Here is an 8,165-nt window from a genome sequence, read left to right on the forward strand (position 1 = left end):
GGTTTCCTTTGTTTTCTGCCCCCAAATACTGCTACTAGTTCAATCAACTACCAGCACTTACCAGATCCTTTACTACCAATCAATCCCCTTACTACACCATTTTTAACTTTCTCCTTATTTCCTGCCCTATCCAAACCCAAGTTGGGGGAACTTTCGCCTGTTAGCTCCTTGGGATATATCTTATTTGTCTCTGGAATATAATACTGGATGAATCCTCTTGAATGAATGCATGAAAGGTGAATAGAAAATGTCCTTCCTGCAGGAACTTCTTCAGAAATTTCTGGGCAGAAAAAAAAAAATTAAAGCTGATAGTGACCTCTTGGCTTTTTTCTTGTAGACCCCAGAATAGTAAACAGAGGAAATACAAGACTAATCTCTGAGAGGACAGCAAGCAGAATTTTAAGTGTGGTGGTGTCTCAACAGGCCCTAAACACCATGAAGGAACAAGGAGCAGAGGGAGTGTGTGCTCATGCCACACACACACACATCTGCCTAGTATTTCAAGGGTGCTGAGGGGTGGAAAGGACACAGTTTCAGATGGCTCCCTAGGGGGGGCTAGAGGACATGAAACCTAGCTGGAAGAAACAGGGTTTTACCACTGGTTTAACAGTTCTGCTTCCTACCTGGTTTCTGTTCATTAAGAGGTGGTATTTAAAATGCTGAGAAAAACGTGAACAAAGTCGATTTTTAGAGGAAGATCAGAGAATCGTGGGCTCATTTCACGCTATAAATGCCACCGGTGTCCAACCCTGGGCAGGACAATTTTCTAAGGAGACCTGCCTTCCTTCTTGTAGCGGGACCTAGTCCTGGCGGGAGAGCTGTCACCACAACCGAACTGAAAGTGGGTGGCCTGGGAAAACAGTGACGAGCGAGGATTAAGGCATGCAAATACACATGCGCGGGATGGGAGTGACTACTGTGAGTCCAAGATTGTGGCGAGTAGCCTGGGAAGACTGCTAGGATTGGCCAGGACGGAGGAGTGTAGCAAGAGGGAAGGGATATGACAGGAAACCGGGGCCCTAGCCTGCTGGTCAACGACGAAGGTAGGGGCCTGGGCACTGAGGAGCACAGGCCCCAATGCCCAGAGGAAGAGCCGAAGCCCGGGCGAATCGCCGCGGCGAGACCTGAACGAGAATATGGCCTGTGGGGGCAAGGGAGGGGCTTCGGGTGGGCAAGATGGACGTGACCGGGTGGTCAGGAGGATGTAAAAGGCCTTATGCTCAGTGACGTGGACTCGACGGAGCGTGGGGGCGTGGCCACGGATGGAGGTGGGCTACGGAGTAGCGCGAGGGAGGGTCGGGCACAGGGCCGGAAGGAGGGGCCTGAGTAGGGGCCTGAAGTAGGCGGAACGCACGTATGTGCCCTGAGCTTGGGCAGAGTCCGGCCGTGGCCTTCCTCCTCTTGCACGTAATAAGAACAGTGGCCCCTACGGAAGACAGTGGCGTAGTCGCGGCGAGAGTCCGGTGGTTGGTATAGACGGTACCCACCCGTCTACATTAACAAGGAGAGGAGTCTAGAGCGAAGAGCATAGTGTTCATAGAGGCGGTGGTTGGAAGGACCGGGGCGTGGCTTGGCGAAAGTCGTTTCCGGCGTGAGGGGCGTGGTGAGGTGCGGGAGAGCGTAGCCAAGATGGCGGCGCCCATGAACCTCGGCCTCTTAGAGCGAACGACAAGGTTCCGGTCCTTTAGGGTCGTGTGACACTTCGTAGCGTGACCCACAGTGGGGGCATGGTATGCCACAGAGTACAGGGACCACACGGTGTCTCCACACTCATGATCACCCTCCACGAATGGGCCCGGCGCCTAGGAACATGTTGGTCCAGCGTGTATGTTCAGGTTCTTGGAGGGGCTTCTCTTAAGAAGGGCGGGAGAGCGGCGGCGGGGATAGCTCCCTTTCCGTGTTAGCTCAGTTTCTCCATTGTAAGGATCACCACTCTTTCAGGAAGCCACTCATTTAAACGTAGAGCAGTTGTCCCAGTGACTGGCAAATAAAGAAATTGCAGTTCCAGAAACCGGGACACGCGGAGTTGGGACTCTCTTGGATCTGCATTATTGAGTTTGTCCCCGACTGTGCCAGGGGCAAAGGACAGACTCACAGCTATCGCCAGTGTAGAGGATCACCAGCACAGTTGTGTCTTGTGGATAAATCTGAGCTTTCTGCAGTCTTCAGTTCCTCCTCCTGCCCCTTTTCTCTCGAGTGGTACCCCAGAGCTGGAGGAGAATAATCTCCAAAATACAAATATTGGTGTCTGGGATTCTCCTTCAGCGTTAAGTGCTGCTGTCTGAGGCTGCTGCTAACTGGTTAGTGTCAATATCATTGTAATTACCCCCCATTCATTTTTGCTGGAAAAGCTTGAGAAATAGGTGTAGTTAATAAAGATGTGTAAATCTTACTTTGGATAGAGTTTGGTGTCAGGCACCAAAAGTCATTGTTCTCTGCTTTTTCTGATTCCTTTACAGGAATTCTGCCGATTTCCACTCTGCTTTTTAAAATCTTGCTATCTATAGTTTGGAGAACAGTCAGGAATCTCTGCTGAGAAAAGCACCCTTATCCATCTCTTAGAGAAGTTATATTGCAGCATATATGGGAAATTCATAGGGCTGGAGTTCACCAAAAGGCCAAAAGCAACAAGGGTACACAGTTCTCTGTGCCAATACACACCTTTATTTTCCCTGAATTCAGGCAGAAGGCTACTGCTGTTTACAGTTCGAATGCAGTGAAGACTGAGTAAATTGTGAGTGAAAATGAATATTAGGGAAATGATGAAGAGAGGGAAGTGCAGTGCATTGCATTGACAACACTAGAACAATTACTTTCAACACACAAATTAAATATAAGAAATGTATTTTGAAACCTTTGGCAACTCCAGATTGAGTTTTGCCCTCAGGGAAGAAGTGGGCAAAAGGAAGAAGTTAAGCTTTCTTCGGTGACAACAAAATCTTTAAGTTAGGTTTGGGGGAATTGCAAAAGATGGCTTCCTTCCAAAATCAGGAGGTGAGAAAATAAAGGGTCAGTTTGATGACAAGGAATTTTTTGATGTAATTGTAACCATTAACCAGTACTTTTTTTTGCATAAGTGTAAATGGTTTAATCAGACAGTTCAGTCTGTGTGGCACTTAATCAATACACAATTTATGAATGGTTTTAAATACTTAGAATATTTTTTCCACATGTTTCTAAATCTGCGAAACAATCAGTGAGGAGTGTGTTAGAAAAATACAAGGCATGCATAAACACTGGTAGCAAATGACATGTAGCACATTAAGGCTAGCTCCCATAAGGCTCATCAAGCCAAAGTCAATCACTTTTGAAATAGAGCATTGGATATATAAGTAATTTATTACATTATTTCCACTGTATTTGTATACATTTGACATTACTCCTACAAAGTTGGGAAAAGGCAGAAACGAATTCTATATTCAGATAATTTTTGGCCTATTGCTTTTTAAATCTGCTCAATGAATTCAGGTGATGAACACACTCAAAAACCCAGTTCTTGCTATGCATAGTGGCACACACCTATAATCCCAGCAACCTGGGAGGCAGAGGCAGGAGGATTGCAAGTTGAAGCCAGCCTCAACAACTTATTGAGGCCCTAAGCAATTTTTTGAGACCCTTAGAGACTCTGTCTCAAAATTTAAAAAGTGCTGGGGATGTGGTTCAGTGGCGAAGCAGTTCTGGGTTCAATCTCCAGTAACAAAAAAGTAAAATAAATAAAGGTGCTCTTACCTAGTTTAAGGTATTGCCATGATAATGTATTGAAAGTTTATATACAGTCTATTTTTTAAATCCTAAGCCATACTTGTGTGTGTGTGTGTGTGTGTGTGTGTGTGTGTGTGTGGCAAGCACTCTACCAACTGAGGTATACCCCAGCCCCCTATACTTTTTTTATTGGTACGTTGTAATTACATATAATAGTGGGATTCATTATACCATATTTCTACATGCACATAATAATTTGATCCATTGCATTTCCCAATGCCTTCCCATTCCCTCTCATCTTTGTTCCCCAAATCCACTTGCTCTTCTCCCTTCTTCTAATTTTTTGTGCAGTATAATTATATACATATAGAATTCATTATGATTTGTTTTTGCATTGACAAGCCTGATGCAACTTTTACATGGCTTAAGTAAGGTGAGTTCTATCTCAGCCATTTTGACATTCTCACTCTTAAAACTATGTATGCAAACACACATGCAAAACTCAACAAAAGTGAATAAAGCCATCTAGTTAAATTGAGCCTAATTGTTCCCTTAAAAAAAAAATGTAGACGTGAGATCCTAACCATAGGGAATAAATTTAATAATGCTCATTCTTTTTCTTGCGGTAGGGGCCAGGGATTGAACCCAGTGGCACTTAATCAGTGAGCCACGTCCCAAGCCCTTTTTATATTTTATTTTGCAAAAGTGTCTCAATGAGTTACTTAGGGCCTTGCTAAGTTGCTGAGATTGGCTTTGAACTTCCCATACTCCTGCCTCAGCCTCTCCAGCTGCTGGGATTACAGGCATCTGCCATTAAGCCTGGCATTTACTTTACTTTTTTAGATTAACTAAGGCAACTGCAGAGACACAGTGTAAATTAATCCAAGTGAGAGATGGTAAGATCCTAAGTGAAGGCTCTGGCAGTAAAATCAGAAAGTTTTACAATAAATGCAATAGGATTTGGGAGTGGGGTTCTTTTCAAAAAAGCAGAAGGTAAAATTAGTCAGGACCTTGAGGTGTCTAACTGAGATAGTTCAGGATAGTGAAGCCAGAAAGGAAGTTAACAAGTGATGGACAAGGAATAATTTACCAAGGATTAGTGAGTGCATAAAGAAATAGATCTTCTCACAACTTTTTCTGTAATTTAGTTTTAACTGTTACATCCAAAAGAGAATATTTTATGGGATCATCCCTAAAAAAAGAAATGTGTCTTCATGTCTTCAATTCCTGTCTAATTCTTACAGGGAGAATGTATTTCTCTAAAGCATCTTCTCTGCTTTAGATGCAAATGGATTGGGGCTATTAGTATATCATGCCCATCAGGGGGTGGGAACGAACAAATGCTGATCCTTCACTGATACTCATTATATGAATTTTATTTTTTCCCAAAATATCGATTGTTGTTTTTGCCCAAAATTTCCCTGTTTTTATAATCTCATTTTATACCTGATTGTCATGCTTTTCTCATTAGCTTTATTTGGGATTAAGAAATACCATTAAATGTAGTATATTGACTGAGGTTGTTAGTTTATTTGGAAGCAAACTTGTAGGGTCATGTGTTAAACCCACTTTTAACCCTGTGTCATCTGCACTGGGTATGTTGGAGTGAAGTCAAATTTGAAAGCTGCGAAGATGCAGTATTGGAAGAAAATGGCCAAGCCATTTTTAAAACTTTTTTAAAAAACAACCTTCATCAACTTTAAATGAAGAGTTGTAACAGAGTGAACAGATAATGTTGCAATATTGTCATTTACTTCAGGAACACTGGGATCAGTTAATTGGTATTAGAGATAATACATTTTAAATAGCATAAAACTGCTGCGACTACTATACTGGGCATTTGAAATGTGGTTAGTGAGACTGAGGAGATGAAGTTTTAATTTTATTTAATTCATTTACTTTTCAATCTAAGAACTAATATTCAACTCAGTTATTAGAAAAGTTTTAAGAGTTTGCAACCAGTTCCAGTGTGTTTATGCATGTTTTTTAAAATATTTATTTTTTAGTTGTAGTTAGACACAGTAACTTTATTTTATTTATATGTGGTGCTGATGATTGAACCCTGGGCCCAGCATGTGCTAGGCAAGCACTCTACTGCTGAGCAACAACCCCAACCCTGTATGCATGTTTTTAGATATTAATTTTTTGAAATCTAAACACAGATCAAGTATTTTTATAAACATTTTTTAAGTTATAGATGGACACATCTTTCTTTTATTTTTTTATAGGTGCTGAGGATTGAACCCAGTGCCTCACGCATGTGAGGCAAGTGCTCAACCACTGAGCTACAGCCCTAGCCCCAGATCGAGTATTTCTGATAAAAATGTAGCAAATTGAGATGTGGTATATTGTAAGAGATATATAACAGGACAGAGAACATGCAAATTGCCACATTAATAATTGTTCATAGTGATTACATGTTGAAGTGATAATACTTTGAGTATATTTGGTAAAATAAAATACTTTATTCAAATGAATTGCACCCATTTCGTTTTACTTTTTGAACGAGCCTACTAGAAATGTGAAATTACCTATGTGTCTTGCATCATATTTCTTTTTTAAGCACTGGTAGAAAAGGATAAAAGCAAATAACTAAGTAAATAATGGCTAACATGTGCCATGCCTTAAGAGTATATTTTATTTTATTTTTTTTAAATTTTTTATTGTTGGCTGTTCAAAACATTACATAGTTCTTGATATATCATATTTCACAATTTGATTCAAGTGGGTTATGAGCTCCCATTTTTACCCCATATACAGATTGCAGAATCACGTCAGTTACACATCCATTGATTTACATATTGCCATACTAGTGTCTGTTGTATTCTGCTGTCTTTCCTATCCTCTACTATCCCCCCTCCCCTCCCCTCTTCTCTCTCTGCCCCCTTTACTGACATTCGTTTGTCCCCCTTGTATTATTTTTCCCCTTCCCCTCACTTCCTCTTGTATGTACTTTTGTATACCTCTGAGGGTCTCCTTCCATTTCCATGCATTTTCCCTTCTCTCTCCCTTTCCCTCCCACCTCTCATCCCTGTTTAATGTTAATCTTCTTCTCATGCTCTTCGACCCTACTCTGTTCTTAGCTACTCTCCTTATATCAAAGAAGACATTAGACATTTGTTTTTTAGGGATTGGCTAGCTTCACTTAGCATAATCTGCTCTAATGCCATCCATTTCCCTGTAAATTCTATGATTTTGTCATTTTTTAATGCAGAGTAATACTCCATTGTGTATAAATGCCACATTTTTTTTATCCATTCATCCATTGAAGGGCATCTAGGTTGGTTCCACAGTCTAGCTATTGTGAATTGTGCTGCTATGAACATCGATGTAGCAGTGTCCCTGTAGCATGCTCTTTTTAGGTCTTTAGGGAATAGACCGAGAAGGGGAATAGCTGGGTCAAATGGTGGCTCCATTCCCAGCTTTCCAAGAAATCTCCATACTGCTTTCCAAATTGGCTGCACCAATTTGCAGTCCCACCAGCAATGTACAAGTGTACCCTTTTCCCCACATCCTCGCCAGCACTTGTTGTTGTTTGACTTCATAATGGCTGCCAATCTAACTGGAGTGAGATGGTATCTTAGGGTGGTTTTGATTTGCATTTCTCTGACTGCTAGAGATGGTGAGCATTTTTTCAGGATATAAAATCAACACGCATAAATCAAAGGCATTCCTGTATATCAGCGACAAATCCTCTGAAATGGAAATGAGGACAACCACTCCATTCACAATATCTTCAAAAAAAATAAAATACTTGGGAATCAACCTAACAAAAGAGGTGAAAGACTTATACAATGAAAACTACAGAACCCTAAAGAGAGAAATAGAAGAAGATCTTAGAAGATGGAAAAATATACCCTGTTCATGGATAGGCAGAACTAACATCATCAAAATGGCGATATTACCAAAAGTTCTCTATAGGTTTAATGCAATGCCAATCAAAATCCCAACGGCATTTCTTGTAGAAATAGAGAAAGCAATCATGAAATTCATATGGAAAAATAAAAGACCCAGAATAGCAAAAACAATGCTAAGCAGGAAGTGTGAATCAGGCGGTATAGCGATACCAGACTTCAAACTATATTACAGAGCAATAGTAACAAAAACAGCATGGTACTGGTACCAAAACAGGCGGGTGGACCAATGGTACAGAATAGAGGACACAGAAACCAATCCACAAAACTACAACTATCTTATATTTGATAAAGGGGCTAAAAGCATGCAATGGAGGAAGGATAGCATCTTCAACAAATGGTGCTGGGAAAACTGGAAATCCATATGCAACAAAATGAAACTGAATCCCTTTCTCTCGCCATGCACAAAAGTTAATTCAAAATGGATCAAGGAGCTTGATATCAAATCAGAGACGCGCCGTCTGATAGAAGAGAAAGTTGGCTACGATCTACAGTCGGTGGGGTCGGGCTCCAAATTCCTCAATAGGACACCCATAGCACAAAAGTTAA

General features: G+C 41.2%; 1 long non-coding RNA gene across 1 annotated transcript; it reads left to right on the top strand.

Moving 5' to 3' along the window:
• The first annotated feature begins 1,379 nt into the window (after positions 1 to 1,379).
• On the top strand, positions 1,380 to 6,179 carry LOC139703502 (uncharacterized). The gene is made up of 2 exons (XR_011705781.1): positions 1,380 to 2,300; positions 5,931 to 6,179. It is a non-coding gene; the product is annotated as an uncharacterized lncRNA (long non-coding RNA).
• Positions 6,180 to 8,165: the final 1,986 nt, after the last annotated feature.

Source organism: Marmota flaviventris, chromosome Y (genome assembly GCF_047511675.1).
Source record: "Marmota flaviventris isolate mMarFla1 chromosome Y, mMarFla1.hap1, whole genome shotgun sequence".
NCBI classification, from domain to species: Eukaryota; Metazoa; Chordata; class Mammalia; order Rodentia; family Sciuridae; genus Marmota; species Marmota flaviventris.